Raw genomic sequence first — 16,798 nt, forward strand, 5'->3', positions numbered from 1 at the left:
ATTCATTTAGATTCAAGTCTTGAGCACTTAATATGAGGTTACATCAGGGGAGTTCTGAACATGGTACAGGATATTTTTTTTCTCCAGACTTGCTTTACAATTCCGTTTTATTTTATTTCTAGCTTCAGAATTTTTAAAATTATTTTTTAAAAATTGTTGTGGGTATATAGTAGGTATATATGTTTATGGGGTACATGAAATATTTTGGTAATTTCTTCTTTTTCAGACACTGAGCTGCAATCTTTCACAACATCCTAAAACGTTTATCACAAGCCAGAGCTGAATTGATTTGACCTGGTCATGAAAGATGTGCATTTATATGATTTTTCAAAAAAACCCCCACCTTTTCCCAAAGTAACTCTTTTGTATTAAAAGCAACAATGAAATACTTACTCATCTATTTGTTATGAAAACTATGCTGCTTCCTCACATGATCCATTTGGTATTAATCAATCCATCATTTTCTATTTGGTATAGAAACCAAAATAAGATATGTAATTCTAAGATGTTTTTTATCAGAGCTGAAATTTTAACAACACGGTTAAATTGGAATGCCCTATAGTGCTCAGGTTTACCAATCTTGGTCTTTTATTTCCATTATTATTATTCATACTAATTTTTACTTTCCTCCTGTATTGATTTCATTTTCTGAAGAAATTAGCAAGCCCATCTAATGAAGAGATTCTCTTCATTAGAGAGTTTATTCTCTTCACATAGCAACTAGTTTTATTGTTTGATCTATTAAGTCAGTCATTTACTAATAATTTGTATCATGAGGGATACAAATATTAAGTATGTTTCTATCCTCTCTGTCAGTAAATCACCAGGGAGATAAATGAATTTGATTCACATTTTTATTCTCAAACACCTTTCCTCTATCCTTCCTTCTCCTTTCACTTCTCCTTTTACTCCTCTTTCTTCATTGACTACCTTACTCTGTCAACCCATTTTACACTTAAACATACTGAAAAATGAACCTTCAGTTCTATATTAATATCTAATACTTGTTCAGTATGGATGCTGAAATATTAATTGATAATAGTAATAGCCATTTGCACTCAACAAATAAATCATCAATAGGAAACTAAGGATTTGTGGTAGTTGGCTGTTTTAAAGTCAACTCTCCTATGATATACTTTGGATTATGCCCAGTATACAGGAGTTATTCAATAAGTGTTTGCTGAAAGAATGTCAGCCTCTCCAAATTTCAGAAATATAATGGTACATCTGCTTCTTCTCCCTTATCTTTCTATTATCAAAGGAAATTAAATTGGCATATCACTATTTCCTTATCACAAATCTGTTTTGGTTATTTCCAGGAAATCTATTCAGAATAGTTGAAAATTGATTGTTTGACAATTAACTCAAGCATTTTTCCTGAGTCCAGGGTGCATTGAATAGTATTAACTGCTCAATTGAGTTATAAAAAATGCCTTTTCTAATATTTGGTATCTCTTTTGCATGGATTATGAAATATAATGCCTAGTGATTGTGAAATGAGATTTCCAGTCCTCATATTTCATATCAACAAAGTCTTCTTATTTGAATTCACATACATATTTTAAATACTCTGAGTGAGTTTTCTTTCATGTTGTAATTTTGGCTTATGGCTACTCTGGCTTTGGTAGTTTTTAGTTAACTGGTTAGACTGAATATAATCAATCAGTTGATTGACTGTTTCACAATTTCAGAGGCCCTGTTACTATTTGTGAGATCAAAGGAAAATACAAGAAAGAGCTAGTTGAGGATTACATATATATTTTTTTCAATTTCAACCATATTTTCCCATTTAGGTGGTAATTTTTGCTTCCTAGCTAGAATTTCTAATATCAATTGTAGAAATAAATAAGCACCATTCCATTTACACTTCTTAGAAATATTTAGTAGTACAGTTTTTAAAAAAAATCTCCATATAAAAAGCACATTATGAAATATTGATATTTCATTTTTTCACAGACTTAATTAGAAAATTTTATAATATGGTAAAGATTCACAGAAATAATGTAGTCTAAATCTTTAATTTTAATAAAATATTTAAAGCATATAAACAATTTATATAGTAATATTGTAAACACCCATGTACTCAAGATTCAGGCTGAGAAATAGAGCACAATAGATACAGTTGAAGCTTCTGGTGATGCCTTTCCAATTTCATTTACTTGGCACCCTCCCCACAGTAACCTCTACCCTGAATATCATGTTTGTCATTATCATACATGTTGATATATTTTGCTCTATATAGGTATGTGATCAAATATAATAGATGTAATTATTTTACATGTTTTTGAATTTTATATACAAATATCATCATCTATAAGCATCTTTCCGCAACATCCTTTGTTGTTGTTGCTGCATATTATATTTTTTGAGATTCATTTATATCAACTCAAGGAGCTAAGGTAACATTCATTTTTCTTGTTACCGTTTCTACTATTGCAGTATATGAATATTCTATAAATATTTTGTCCAGCTATTTATCTGAAGGTGTTTAGATTATTTCTCTCTCCTACTGTTTTTTTTCTCTTTCAAATAGTTGTGGAATGAATAGTTCTAGGAGTGGAAAAACTGGATTATAGGACATAAAAATGTTCAACTATTGCTAAACTGCTCTCTGAACTTGTACTATCATATACTCTCTGTAATTTCTTAACATTTTCATCAATATTAAGTTTTGCTGGACTTGTAAATTTCTGCCAATTTCATGACTGGGAAACAAAAATCTCATTATTTTGAAATGCATTTCTCTAATAACTAGGGGGATTGAGGACCTTTTTCAGATGCTTATTGGACACTGAGAATCTTTTTCTGTCAATCAACTATTCATTTCCTTAACCCATTCTTTCCTATTATATTTTTTATCTTTTATAAGCCCCTTTATGTACTTTGGATAGTAATCCTTCTTTGATTATATGCATTGCAAATATCTTTTATGAGTGTACATTTTGATGTATATAATTGCTTTATTTTAATATATCAAATTTAATATTATTTCTTTATGGACTTTGGCTTTTTTATGTTGTTTAGTAAACCTTTCTGTTCTCATCTACCCAAAATCATAAGCTATTTCCCTCTAAATGTTGTAAAATTTTGCTCAGCATCTTTAGGTCTTTAACCCACCTTAACATACATACATGTGAAGTTGCAATCTTGTATTATCATTATTTCATATGGCTAATTCAGTGTCTGAATATGTCATCTTCCCTCAGTGCTTTCTAATGTCACCAGTTATTTATCAAGTTTCCACACATCCATGAATATTTTCCTGGACTTTCTATTCTGTTCCATTGGACTAGTTTCTAGCCCTGAACCAAATCTGCATTGCCTCAGTTACTGTTATTTTATGTTAAGCCTTAATAGTTCATATGGGAACTTCCTGAACCTTTTTCTTCAGATCGTATTGATAATTTCTTACCCTTTGCCCTTGCAAACACATTTTAGAATTAACTTTTCAGCTTCCACAAAAAAATTGTAGTAGATTTTATTAATAATTACATTACTTCTATAGATTAATTTACCATATTGATTCTCCCATCCAGGAACATGTATATTTGTTGATTTATATGGGTTTACCCCTTAGTGTTAATAGATAAATTAGCTGTGGGCCAAAAAGTGATGGCCCAAAGTCACACAGCCAATTAATAGCAACACCAGTGGTAGAAGAAAGGTCTTTTGACTCCTTAACACCTTGTACACTAAAAAGGCTTAATTATTTAGTCAGTTAAAAAAGAGTGTCTTGGACTCCTTCCAGCTACAGAACCCCTCACCATGAAAGAGAATTCAACTTCTCTAGTTTACTAGGCCCAATTTGTGTTTCAAGCCCTCAAAGTGTGATTAGAGCGCTTGGGAAAACAAAGTCCTGAAATTCCTTGCATTGACTCTTTCTCTGGAGCCTGTCGGAAATGCTAGGGGTAATCTTGAGGTCATTGAATTTCAAAGCATTCAGGTAAGCAACATTGAGGCCTATGTAATGACTCTTAGGTCTTGTTCTGTGACCACAGGCTTACAGGAGCTATCACTTGCTTTGCTGAATGAACACTAAAAGTCCCAAATGAGTAAGAGATTATCTAAGAATACACACACACACAATCATATTCCTTTAAAGGAAATAAAATTTTAAATGTTTTTCTAAAAGCAGCATATCTCAGGAAGAGTGAGGCTTCTTTTAGGTCGATAGTTATTAAAGAAACAAATACAATTGCTTTGAAATCACCGAATTGCCTCAAATTGGCATTTTAGCTACTAACTGCCATTGGGAAAATTTTTGTAGACAAAAAAAAAAAATAGAATCCAGAGGAGACAGAAACACAGAAGATTCAGTCTTTAAACGTAAAACAAAGAAACATCAGATGCTGTATTCAAGTAGTCATATACTATTCATGTTAATTGCAGTTCAGCCTTCTTTAACTACTACAGTAGCCAGTTATCTAAAAGGGCAGAAAAAAAAAAAGGTGAGGAGAGGGGATGGGAAAAAAAATGAGATCCCTGCAATATCGCCTCGAGCCACTAGGGGTATCTTTGTACCATTTTTCATCCTGCACCGATTTGGAGTAGAAACCTATATTAGGGTAAAACTAGGGTCCTCGGCATTTTTTTTTTTTTTTTTTTTTTTTTTTTTGCGAGGAGTGCACCCAGAATCCAAAAAAGATTTCTTAAAAAAGAAAGAAAGAAAGAAACCAGAGTTTTTTTTCAGTCACCCGAACAGGGTTATGAAATTGTTCTTCTGGACATCAGCACCGGGAATTCATTTTTGAGGTCAATTTCCAATCGAGATAAATCTATTGGATTAGTAGGATTATCTGATTGCAGCCGAAAGAAGTAACGTTGTTTGATCATTTGTATTTCTTGCCTGATGGTCGGATTTACATGGAGGTGGCTTTGGGTCCCCAGGATTCTGGATCGTGGTTGCATCTGGAGAGAAAAAAGGATCAATCGACACGTTTTGGAAGTGTCCGTGGGTGAATAAAAAAGGAGGGGGGGAGGTTGCAAAACTGGGGTTGCGGATGCTTAAAGCAAAAAAAGAGAAAAGGAAGCGCCTTGAATCCTGAAACAAGAATTACCGGGTGCTCGAGATTTCAAAAAAGCGTCTAGAAACTGGTAAATACTTGGACCATTTCAGCTTGAATTTGACGGCGAAGTGTTGTAGAGACCGTCTCCTTGAATCATTGCAAAGGGACCGGGGAAAGATGAGGGGGCTCCCTCTGTGGATTTATCTTGCTGAGGGTAAGTTTGTGGCTCTTTTATTGGGAGGGGGCTGCCAGGGTTTTGTGCCACTGCGCGGAAGGTGATGCGGACGCGGTGCCTGTGAAATGGAGAGAGAAAGGGGAATATAAAACCACCTCGCGCATCCCCGGGGGGATCGCTAGGGAGCTACCTAGATCGAGCTAAAAACATTATTTTTGTGGCGTCGGTGGGGGAGCCAAGCAGCTCTCCAAGCTCTCAACTTTGCATTGAAAATCTCTCAGTTGGGAGATGCTTCCCAGATCCACTGCTTTCTCCTAGCAATACTTTAAGGAGAGGAGGCAGCGGTGCCTTGGAAAACCTGCATGTAGAGCGGAAAAGCCCAAGTAGAAACCGCTGGTGCTTCGGCCGCCGTTTCGGCGGCTGTCGTGGCTTCTAGGGGGATATTTTGCAGGGGGAATTGGCTGTTTTCATGTTGTCTCCTCCCCCACCCCTCTCTTCCTACCCCTTCCCGCTTCCCGCTTCTCTCAACCGGACACTAAAGGGTTACAGGGTCACTGCACCGGATAGAGACAGTAGAAGTGGGTGGCTGGCCACACATGTTGTCTTGTAATTCACTTGCACGACTTTCCGTAATACAAGTCCGAGGTAACTTTCTTCGAGTTGGAGCAGCCCAGGAAGACGTTGCAGGCTTTTTGCCGAGGGCCCAGGCTAGCGAGTGCGCCAGGCAGACGGCTGCATTTCTGATGCATCCCTGCCCTGCCTGCCTCGCCACTTACTGGCTTTTCTTTCCGACTGAGCGGTGCGCGCGCGTTCCCAGACATTTTCTTGCAGCTGAATTCAGGATTTTTTTTCTTTTTTTAAGAATTTTGTAGCTCCCAAGAAAAACTCATCCTTATTTGCAGAAGGAAATCAATTTCAGCAGCTATAATTAATCACTCAAATCAGTGAATATGAATTGACTCAGGCAACTAAAAGTTGCTTTGGAACCCAGAAAAGCATATTATTCTGAAGTAATTTTGGAGTCCACGTAGCTTCAGAACAATTGCATACAAAGAACTGATTTATTTGAGGGATGTATATAAATGTGTTCAGTAGGTTAACGAATCTGAGACTTCAACATCACAATTTTAGTTGGCTTTTTTTTTTTTAAAGCCAATTCGTTAAATTTTAAACTTGTAGACATTCAAATGCTTTGGAATAAAATGGAGATAGATAAAAGATAAAACATACATTTTGTATGTTCTAATCTTTAGAAGAAAAGTGTTACCTTTTTTCAGGGATTTCTGGTTTACAGATTATGACTGTATGCAGATACCTTTGTGGTTTTACCACTGAAGTCTGTGTGTGTGAACTCATCAAAAGGCAACTCTTCAAAGTCATCTGAAGCACACTCATTCTCTAGTACTTTTTTTCAGGAATTCCAGATACATGCGACATTCTGACTATTAAAAGATTAGTCTAACCAAACTTTCTTCCTGGATTTGTGTGTGTATGTGTGTTTCTGAAATCTAATTTTGAAGCATGCATGTGAGATTTGTTTTCTAAAGATGAAATAGCAAAATATAAAACTTTTGTCTCCCAGGAATTCTAAAGTGGAAAAGGTAGATATTTCTTATTTCAGTAGGCGTTGTGTAGGCTTATTTAGAGATTATAGAAATAACAATAAATAGTTTCTACAAACCCAATTGTTAGTTTTAAGGCGATATCTGAGAAGCTAGGTTAGTCTCTTTTTACTCTGCTATAAGTCACGTGGTTCACGTGCAGACTGAGAGTAGAAGAATGGATGTTCTGTGTATTGGCACAGTCTAGCCACTGATCCTAGCCACACTGTCTAATAGTATTTAAAATATTTTCAAAGTTTAAACGGATTTTAAAAAAACAGCTAGCAAATATCATTAAGTGGTAATAGCAAATAAGTAATGAAGGTGAGTGGTAGGTGGGTTGGAATTTCTCTTTTTAAGCTAATAGAGAATATGGCTGTTGATATAAAAATAGATAGATAATTTGAAACGTGAAAAAGAAGGTCCTTTTAAAATTGATTTGCATATTGCAAAACCATTAAATCAGTAGTCATTGCATGTGCCATAGTGTTAAAATGGAAGACTTAACTGAATGTGCCTTTGTAGTGCCTGGAAAATACATTTCTGTCAGAATAAACAATACTTTCTACTCCCCTATTATATTCTCTTTTGTCAGTTAAAATGAAAAGGGAGAAAGTGACCTTCTCTTTGTTATAATCTACTTGGAGGGGCTGTATCCTTTGTTTCTACAAGCAGTACATACACAAAACTTCGGTAAACTTTGTAGGTAGTAAATCCACTTTGGAAAGCCAATAACAATGGAAATAAGTATATACAAAACTACACACCAAAATTTTTTAAAAAGTTGCGGCCAGTAAACGAAGAGCAAGGTACCCAGTTAGATAAATGCTCTCCCTAATAGAGTGGATTGTTCTAAGAATTATTGAAAAACCTGAGGAATTCACTTAGAAAATTAATTCCACTTAGCTCCATCTTACCCAATACATGTTTTTGGTCCTAATTATTAAAAAGAACATGGTAGCCTTGATGAGTTGTGAATTTTCTATCAGAGTAACACAAAATGTGGTAGTTTGGGGTAAAGAGATGGAAGCTGTCAATTAGCCCTGGAAATCTGCAAGCACAGTTTCTGATATAAGTGACAAGAAATAACATTGGATTCCTCTAAGCTTATCACTATGTAAAAACTGATGTTGCATTCACTGGAGTTTTGCTTGACAGCTGCACCTGTCCCTCAAAAACCTTTTATGTGTTGCAACTGGCCTAACATTCAGGAAAAGCTAACACATTTGCTATAGATTCTTTCTATGATTTTGAGATGATTAACTACATTAAATGTTATTTTACATTAAAAAGAAGTTAGCAACACACTCTTAATTAGAAGCAAAGTGATAAGGGCAATTATTTTTAAATGACTTGTTGAAATTTAACACATGACACTTCCAAGTGCAAATCTTCCATCTCTTTTGCTTTATTGAGAAATAAAAAAGAACAAAAACCAACTTTCAATTAATTTAAAATTCAAGTTTTTGACATATTGAATTTGCCAAGCATTGAAAAATATCAAATTTGTGAACACTCATGATGAGTCTAATGTTTTTATTGCTTTTTAAGAGATAATTTAAAACATCATGAGGTAGCTAACCATATAATCCTGTGGGATAGCAACATTCTGTTTCTAAGAAAATGATTTCTAAGAAAAATGATTCCTTAATAGTAACCCATTTGCTGGTCACTTTTGTTCTGTTATTAATGAAATAATGTTGATAATGTCAAATATTACTGTGTTGGTATAAAATGATCTGAATAATCTCTGCCTTCAAGAGTCATCCCCCAAACAAAGTAAAATCAAACAAACAAAAATCCCCACAGCCATTTGGTAGCTAACCTGTGTGATAGAGAATGACTGTCAACTCGAAGCTTAAGTGAAGTCAGGGAAAACTAGTGAATCATTCCAGGAGTTTGAAATTATTAGACATTAAACTTTTGGGGGATTTTTATATGAATTCTTTTTATAACAGTCAGTATAATCTCTTCTGTGCCTATTTCCGTTGCATGTAAGAGAAATTCTAGTCAATGGCAAAGCGCTTTACTGCTGCCATTACTACAGACTTTATAGATCAGAGATGTGTCAGCATGTTAGCTTTAGCAGTAATGCCTCTTTTGTGTGAAACCTTATGGGCCTTGCAGGCACTCTGTCATCCTGACACTCATAAAACGTTCAAGTCCCCATATTTATTATTTAATTTTCTTCCTATATATAGCAACACAGCACTTCAATATATGAATGTGTAGTCAAAAAAATGACAGGCAATTGTGGATGGGACTAATGAGTTTTAATAATACACATATTAGGGACTGCTAAAGGAAGTTTAATTAAGAAAAACAAGTTGAGCATGAGATTCATTTTGGAACAAATGCAAGTTAAGTTACTACTACTGATGTAAATTCAAAAACCACAGTGATATATCACAGGAAATTAAGTTCCAGCCTGAGACTAGACCTAACTAATGCAGTTGACATCTTAGGACTTAGCTTTAAGTGGACAAACTTTGATTTGACTTATGAAACAGAAGAATATGTACTTTTTTCACTTTCTCCTGGTTTGTATAGAAATTTTAGTTTAGTATTTTCACTGCGTATCCAGCTACGCTTTATGTACATAATATTAGTTCACTTGTGACAGGCCACACAGTAGCTTTTTCTTTTTCTGTAGCCTACTTTTCTAATGCTACATATGCCTACAATTAGAGCTACCTGCTGAGGCCCATGCTGTCTCTTTGGAAGTGCTGTAGGTGGTGCTTCATTAATAGAACTGCATAGTCAACTTTCCTCTACCTATAATTCTGTTTATGTTTTGCATAATTTAGAAAATAAATAGACTAATGTGTTTGCTTGCTTACTTTTATTTATTTATTTATTTGATGGTGGCAGTGCATGTGGAGGAAAAGCAGAAGTTGGGGAAGAGATTGAATATTGGGCAACTATTTTCTTAGAATGTGATTTTCTTATATTTTGCCTGTATTGAAATAGCACAGACACTTTCTATAAAGAGTATTTAATCAGGCAATGATATGAAGGTCTTATTGTATACATATGGTTCTCAACAAATGCCTATTGGGAAACATCCAATTGATATACTGTTTTTTATACCAATGTTTGTCATCAGTTTTTTGTGACCATAATGATTCTTTTTTCTTCCCTGACACACCCAATGAATGGTAGATCTACAGGAGAAGAAAAGAGGTTACTTGTAATGTTTGAAAATGAATTGAAAATTGTCATTGCTTTTTAAAAAATAGTCACAATGAGTACTCTCATATTGTCATATGGAATACTTTCTATGCTTGGAAGATCAACAAGTTCAAACATGTAATCAAGTAATATTGAGTTGATAAAATCCAGGTTGAGATTATCATTAGTAAAAGTTTTTTCCATATGACAACCACCACTTCTATGACAGAACTGACCAGAAAAAGTGATTACAGCATAGAACGTTGTGAATATTGTGAATGGTTGTCACAATATTCACACCTTGAAAATAAAACTTGAGCAATTTAATAGTTAACTATAGAGCTAAAAGGAATAAAAGTTCACTTCAGCAACCATTATGTTTCAAGTCAGTGCATCTGTCATTTCTAATTTAAATCTGTATTACTTACTGTCCAGCACTTTACACGTAAGTGACAGTGTTATCTATTCTTTTTCTCATGGGTAGAAAAAGTCACCAGTTTCATTACCTGTTTAACTGTGCCAAGTGTTCTAATACATATGTTACTACAAGATTGATGCCAAAAGTCCCTGTTATTTCACGCCATGGTCTTTAATAACAACATCTAAGAAGGAAAGCGTTTTTTGTTTTGAAGGAATACTGTACTAGTAGTCTGTGTAACCTCCACCATAGTAGGGGATTTTTGTCTGGTTTGTTTGGAGCTGAGTGTATTTCTCTTCATCACCTAGAACAGTACCTGGTACATAACTGGAGATCAAGAAACGTTTATTGAATGAATGAATGAAAATCGACTTGTGTTCTAGCCTTGGATGTTAGTAACTAAACATGTAACCTCTTTATATAATGAATACCTGGGATCTTCATTTTTGCTTTTTAAAAAATGTATAATCAGTAGTTATTTGAATTGACAAATAATTGTAAATAATGTACAAAATTCCAAAGGGAGGAAGGATTCTATTCAAAAATTGAATATTAATTAGAGACAAATAGTAACTGAGGCTTTTTAGTGATTTCATATAGAGTTTATATACTTCACTTTGATAAATTATTTGATCAAGACTTACAAGTGTAGTAGGATTATTTATATTGTTATAATTTACTGAAGGTACATTAGAGCTATTTTCTTCCATGAAGAAAATGTGATATCTCAGGGAACGTTGGAATTACTAAAAGTTATTGCAAACAGGTAGAACATGAACAATAAGACAATAAGATTTAAAATATAACGGTTTGGGATTTTCGTCATTACTTAAGATCTTTTTCCATTTTGTAAAACTTTATAATCCCATTCTCCCTATTATAAAATTTGAATTTAAATGGTGACTTTATTTGGCAACCTATATTCCATGTGTATATTAAATTCTTGTTAATATTCTATTCTATTCATTAATATATTGATATACTATTTGTGTTACACAAATGGCCCATGAACAGGGCATTATTTTGAATTTTGTTATTGTTATTAGTACTAATGCAACTTTTATATGAAGGAAGAAAATGATGTAGATATATAAAGGAGATTGCTAGTGTGATATTCTTTCTCCTTTGGATCACTGGTTGAGCTCTAAGCCAGGTCAGGAGTGACAGGAAACCATTATTGCTGTTTGGTGCCGTATGTGAAAGGCGTTGGTGGTCTTAGTCCAGTTCCTAGTAGACAGCTACTCCTTAAACAATAGTCACTACAGTATTTGCCAATTCCAGCAAAAGCCTGGGACTGAATGGACACAAAGGTTTAACTACCCACTCTCTGCTGATCATCCTCCAAGGGGTCAAGATTGACACACCCTGGCACAGGGCCATACTCAAACTTAGCACTGCCTCTGCCAAAGTTGCAGCTATTCTCTGGCAACAAGGGATTTTTTTAACTGGACTTTAATTAAGCAGGGAACCAGGAATGGCAATTTTCCACTCTTCCCAGGCATGAGCAACTCACTACACACAAAAATAAGCTTGAAGAATGAGTTGAGACTGTAGCACTCTTCTTAGGTTGTGCTAGCTTCTCTATAAAGATACTAGCAGGCATAATTAAGTTGCTTCTGGAAGCAATGACTTGTGACCCAAAGGTGGCCCCTTCCAGACAAAATCATCAACTTAATATCAAGGGAAGTAATCAGCTCTACCAGGCTGTCTCTTCTGAGCTCTTGAGTGATTATTCATTATCTTCTGTGGGATCACAGGGTCATCAATTGGTTTTAAAAATGTATCCTGTGGTATTTTACATATATGTTAAAACTGTTGCCCATGACTTTTGAATAACATTCTGCCTCATTGATTTTTGCCCCTCTTGCCTCCTTCACCTTCCTGTTCATTTGGAAGTCAGGCTTCCTAAGTAGATTCTAGATTTAACAATTAATATTTGGAGATTACACCTGAAAATAGTTTCAGAATAAATAGAAAGTAAAACTTATATAGTTAATGTTAAATTTTTTTTCAGCCCTCCTCTTCAGAATGACAAAATAAAGAAGAAGCTATCTAATATTTCACCATTAGTTGTAATGATGGTTATAGCAGAAATACTCAGTTTTGTAATGCAGAAGACGATGCTGTCACCTTAATCTTTTTCTCTTTTTGTTGTCAGAAAAGCTATTATGGCATCTTAGAATCTTATTGTATTTTCTTTTTTGCCACACAATGGTGGAATTAGCTGCCAGTCTGTATGGATATCTATGCACACGCCTACATGATGAGAAATTTCCATTGTATTGTAATTTGTTTCCACCTCTTCTATGTTTCATCGCCCCTGGCTGCAAGTTTAATTAAGCTAATGCCTTCACAGAGGTCAAGCATCACAGATGGATAAATAAAATCTGAGGGTTGTGTTAATTGATGAAAAATAGTATAATGAATTAATGGGTCATTCATTCAAGAAATATTTTCTGAGGACTTACAATGTAATGCATTGTTCTGGGGATGGTTGTTAAAAACCAACAATTCAAAAGACACACCCTCTACTCTCAAAGTGTAAGGGTAATCTGATCATGTCATTTGTATGATTATAATGATTCTCTTCATACTTTGGATAAGATCTCACACCCCTAAAATGGCCAACAAATTCTTGAGTTGTCACATCCTTTCTCCTCTCCAGTCTCATGGGCTACCCTTCTCTCAGTTCACAGTGATTTCTTTGGAAAGCCCCAACCTCCACAGCATTTGGGTTTCCTGTTACTTCTGGCACATTCTATACCTTGGTTTTCAATTGCCAACTCCTACTCAATCTCAGACCCTGGTTTCCAGATTAATTCTTCAGGAAGATCATCATTCCCACTCCATATTCTTAAATCTCCCCTCAAAATACCCTGCATTATCCTTCTTCATACAGTATTTATTACTAGATAGCTCTCTGTGTAATTGACTTACTTAAAGTCTATCTTCCCCCATTCAACTTCAGTCTTTTTAAAACAATTATTTTTGATTCAAGGGTACATGTGCAGATTTGTTATATAGGTAAACTTGTGTCATGGGGGTTTGTTGTACAGGTTATATCATCACCCAGGTACTAAGACTGTTACCCAATAGTTACTTTTTTGTCTTCATCAATATTAGCACTATTCCTCTCCTGTTCACGTCGTCCTCTCCAATGCCTAGTACTATTTTGCCAAATATAGGAATGAAGATGGAAACTGAGATTACAAATTACTGTGGAAAAAAGTACTGTGTGTTTAGTTGCAAAAAATGTAATAAGTGTTTTGAGAGATAAGAGAAGGGAGTATTTTTATGACTTGAAGGACTGGGGAAGGAAGTCTTATTGACTTTTGAGCCAGGCCTTGAAAGGTACTAGCTGTGGTCCCTCCAGGAGAAAACTGATGGGGAAGGCATTCTCCAGGAAGAACAATCTTGGTGAACAAGTTGGGCCCAATTAACTGAGCGCTGCTTCCAGTGCTGTGCTGTATTAGTCTGTTTTCATGCTGCTGATAAAGACACACCCAAGACTGGGAAGAAAAAGAGGTTTAATTGGACTTAGAGTTCCACATGGCTAGGGAGGCCTCAGAATCATGGCGGGAGACGAAAGGCACTTCTTACATGTTGGCGGCAAGAGAAAATGAGGAAGATGCAAAAGCAGAAACTCCTGATAAAACCATCAGATCTCATGAGACTTATTCACTACCATGAGAACAGTATGGGTGAAACCACCCCCATGATTCAAATTATCTCCCACTGGGTCCCCCCGACAACACGTGGGAATTATGAGAGTACAATTCAGGATGAGAGTTGGGTGGGGACATAGAGCCATACCATGTCATTCTGCCCCTGGCCCCTCCAAATCTCATGTCCTCGCATTTCGAAACCAATCATGCCTTCCCAACAGTCCCCAAAAGTCTTAACTCATTCCATAATTAACCCAAAAGTCCATAGTCCAAAGTCTCATCTGAGGAAAGGCAAGCCCCTTCCAGCTAAGTCTGTAAAATCAAAAGCAAGCTAGTTACTTCCTAGATTCAAAGAGGGAACAGGTAATGGGTAGATACAGCCATTCCAAATGGGAGAAACTGGCCAAAACAGAGGGGCTACAGGCCCCATGCAAGTCCAAAATCCAGCAGTGCAGTCAAATCTTAAAGCTCCAAAATAATGTCCTTTGACTCCAGGTCTCACATCCAGGTCACACTGATGCAAGGGGTGGGTTCCCATGGTCTTGGGCAGCTCTATCCCTGTGGCTTTGCAGGGTCCAACCTCCCTCCCAGCTGCTTTCATGGACTGGCATTAAGTGTCTGTGGCTTTTTCAGGTGAATGGTGCCAGCTGTGGGTGGATCTACCATTCTGGGATCTGGAGGAAGGTGGCCCTCTTCTCACAGATCCATTAGGTGTTTCCTCAGTAGGGACTCTGTGTTGGGGCTCTGATCCCACATTTTGCTTCCACACTGCCCTAGCAGAGGTTCTCCATGAGTGCCCCGCTGCTGCAGCAAACTTCAGCCTGGGCATCCAGGCATATCCATACATCTTCTGAAATCTAGGTGGAGGTTCCCAAACCTCAGTTCTTCACTTCTGTGCACCCACAGGCTGAACACCACATGAAAGCTGCCAAGGCTTGGGGCTTGCACCCTCTGAAGCCATGGGCTGAGCTGTACCTTGGCCCCTTTTAGTCACGGCTGGAGCAGCTGGGACACAGAGAACCAAGTCTGTAGATTGCACACAGCACAGGGACCCTGAGCCTGGCCCACAAAACCATATTTTCCTCCTAGGCCTCCAAGCCTGTGATGGGAGGGGCTGCTGTGAAGACCTTAGACATGCCCTGGAGGCATTTTAACCATTGTCCTGGGGATTAACATTTGGCTTCTTGTTACTTATGCAAATTTCTGCAGCTGGCTTGAATTTCTCCTCAGAAAATGGGTTTTTCTTTTCTATGGCATTGTCAGACTGCAAATTTTCTGAACTTTTATGCTCTGCCTCCCTTGAAAAACGGAATGCCTTTAACAGCTCCCAAGTCACCTCTTGAATGCTTTGCTGCTTAGAAATTTCTTCCATCAGATACCCTAAATCATCTCTCTCAAGTTCAAAGTTCCACACATCTCCAGGGCAGAAGCAAAATGCCACCAGAGTCTTTGCTAAAACATAACAAAAGTCACCTTCTCTCCAGTTCCCAACAAGTTTCTCATCTTCATCTGAGACCACCTCAGCCTAGATTTTATTGTCCATATCATTATCAGTATTTTTGTCAAAATCATTTAACAAGTCTCTAGGAAGTTCCAAACTTTCCTACATTTTTCAGTCTTCTTCTGAGCCCTCCAAACTCTTTCAACCTCTGCCTGTTACCCAGTTCCAAAGTTGCTTCCACATTTTTGGGTATCTTTTCAGCAGTGCCCCACTCTGCTGGTACCATTTTACTGTGTTAGTTCATTTTCATGTTGCTGATAAAGACATATCTGAGACTGGGAAGAAAAAGGGGTTTAACTGGACTTACAGTTCCACACTGCTGGGGAGGCCTCAGAATTATTGCAGGAGGCAAAAGGCACTTCTTACGTGGTGGTGGCAAGAGAAAATGAGGAAGATGCAAAAGCAGAAACACCTGATAAGACAATCAGATCTCATAAGACTTATTCACTACCATGAGAACAGTATGTGGGAAACCACCCCCATGATTCAAATTATCTCCCACTGGGTCTGTCCCACAACACGTGGGAATTATGGGAGTTCAATTCAAGATGAGATTTGGGTGGGTACACAGAGCCAAACCATATCATGTGTGTTACCTTCCAGTAGTATTGTTTATTCACAAAATTAGTTTGCTACCAGGTATAACGTCTACCAGGTACTCAGGTTTTACTCCTTGTTATTTAAAAAAATATTTTGTTGGTAAATTTTTTTCTCCAATTAATGTTAAGTTTTAGTTGGCCTTTTCTCATTAACATTCTATTTTCTCTCTCTCTTTTTTTTAATGTTATTGGAGAGGTACATTTAGTGTGGAAGTAGCCCAAGGGGAAAGAGAACAAATAGAACCGTTTATATACTCTGCAGAGAAATGAGGAATATCATGCAACTCTGGAAAACTTTTGGGGGCTGCCCACGATTTCTCCCAGGAGGAGGTTCTGGGCAAAATTAAGAAGGAGGCAGCATCTGTCTTTAGAGAGTGTTAATTCTTCTGCCTTATCTCTTTCTGTTTCTTGAAGCTTACTGCATCCATAAAATGTGCTCTTGTTTTATTGAAGGATGTTATGTGGCTTTGTGTTTCTGACTTCAATTTAATTATCTGTTACAAGAAGATGATAATGATCTCTACTTCATGGTACTTAGAGACAATAAAGGAGATGATGCAGTTAGCTCAATGTTTAGCCCCAGTACTTACTCATTTGGTGCTTGTCATTAATCCAGTTATTATTAAATGATGCTCATGGCAGAATAAACTTGTCACCACTTT

The 16,798-nt window shown here is 36.5% G+C and overlaps 1 protein-coding gene across 9 annotated transcripts in view; it reads left to right on the top strand.

The window, feature by feature from the left end:
- NLGN1 (neuroligin 1) overlaps positions 1-16,798 on the top strand; it is a 905,219-nt gene that overhangs the window by 190,334 nt on the left and 698,087 nt on the right. Inside the window, exon 1 of one of the 9 annotated variants that reach the window (XM_009446863.5) lies at positions 4,606-5,220. The exons of the other annotated variants lie outside the window; for them this stretch is intronic. The gene's annotated coding sequence lies outside the window, so the exon portion shown is untranslated. Of the gene's footprint in view, positions 1-4,605; positions 5,221-16,798 lie in introns of those variants that run through there. 9 annotated transcript variants of the gene reach the window in all.

This window comes from Pan troglodytes, chromosome 2, assembly GCF_028858775.2.
Source record: "Pan troglodytes isolate AG18354 chromosome 2, NHGRI_mPanTro3-v2.0_pri, whole genome shotgun sequence".
Lineage (NCBI taxonomy): Eukaryota > Metazoa > Chordata > Mammalia > Primates > Hominidae > Pan > Pan troglodytes.